At 38.3% G+C, this 1,584-nt stretch overlaps 1 pseudogene; it reads right to left on the bottom strand.

Annotated features, from left to right (window-relative positions):
- LOC108415549 overlaps positions 1 to 1,345 on the bottom strand; it is a 7,157-nt pseudogene extending 5,812 nt beyond the window's left edge.
- Positions 1,346 to 1,584: the final 239 nt, after the last annotated feature.

Raw genomic sequence — 1,584 nt, 5'->3', positions numbered from 1 at the left:
AACATCAGCATTGATCTTCTTTATCCACTCTGTCTTTGGGATCACCTTTCTGATGTTACTGTCGTAGTACTCAAACAGTTCCCCATCCACCAGACCCACGGCGATGAATTCTGGGAAATGTATTCCTGGTGTGACTCCAGTACTGAGGTACTTCAGAGAGTGGGAGGCTGAAAAAGATCAAAATAATAATAATAATAATAATTATTATTATTATTATTACTCATTAGTTAATTAAGTAATTAATTTTATTTACTACTACTACTACTAATTATTATTAGGGGTAGAATTCTTTTTTAATCTAAAATATGTTTAAGCTCAGTAGCCATTGTGGAGGTTAGCAGGTTGCCAGATTGATTCCCTTACTGAGGAATGAATGATATCTTTGAGAGTAAGGAAATGTATGCAAAAATACAAAATGTAGATCATAATCTAAAATTTGCATTTTTTGTGACTCAATAAGAGGCTTTTTAAGGCCTTTTTCAGTGTAGATCTTTTCAATATTCTACCTTTCAACAAGAGCAAAAAGTGCAAATGAAAAAAAGAAACAGTTTCCTGAACTGTGAACAGAATCAAATACAAACTTTACATTTTACTCAATGTCTCTATTTGAGTTTGAGTCATAGGTCGATCCTCAGTGTAGTGTTGCCTCCACTGATTTCACAAAGTTCGAAACTCAGCCTTTTCACCAATATGGCAACCCTACAAGACTCCCGCTCATGGCTTTATAACCACCAGCCGCCCTCCAATCACATTTAAGGAAGCTGTTCAGCATCATCTGTCACCAGGAGCAAGAGAACCCTCCAGGTTGTAAAACTGAAACGGCTGATATTCATGAACTTTCTCCAAGCATAAGAACTTCTAAATCCATAATGTAAACAGAAGTTCACAAATCACGAGGGCAGAGCTGTAATATGATTCATATACAGGCTGTTTAAACTGATCTGCATGCTGGTTTATGGAATACAGGTTTTGTTGTATCATGGCATTTGACTAACCACAGGAAAAGCTTCTTATGTAAAATTCAAACTCCTCCATTCGGTTTCACAGATCCACGGATCTACATATGAAATAATGTTGATTTATGATGTAGCTGAGCAACGTCTAGCTTACGACTTAATGGTGAATGTAAATTCAGTCAGAAGGTCAGAGTGAACATGTGAGCCTCTCACCCAGATCACAATCACTCACCTGCTGAAGTTAGAGGAATCTGAACCATGAGAAGAAGCAAGTTCTGCACTACGGTACAGAAATTCATGATCAGCACAGCAGAACCTGGAGGCTTTTGTTCATGGAGCTGTGCTTTTCCATGAATTCAGTGCTTCCTGGAGAACTCAGCAGCTGAAGGAGTGGTCAGGTTGCCAGATGCGTAAACGCCCTCCTCACTGGAATGTTGATGTACCATGTAAAAAGGCGTTATAGACCCTACTAGCACTAAGGAGTTTCTTATATACTCACATGCATATGTGCACACAAGGTTCTTTAGTAAAGACAATGGTTTTACTTAGAACCATGAGCTCTACATGGAAGAATTTCATGATTTAATTGGTTCTTAGCATGGTGAAATGGTTCTGGTGACGGAGAATG

Source organism: Pygocentrus nattereri, chromosome 20 (assembly GCF_015220715.1).
Source record: "Pygocentrus nattereri isolate fPygNat1 chromosome 20, fPygNat1.pri, whole genome shotgun sequence".
NCBI classification, from domain to species: domain Eukaryota; kingdom Metazoa; phylum Chordata; class Actinopteri; order Characiformes; family Serrasalmidae; genus Pygocentrus; species Pygocentrus nattereri.
Note: the sequence above shows the minus strand (reverse complement) of the source record. Positions and strands in the feature narration are given on the sequence as shown.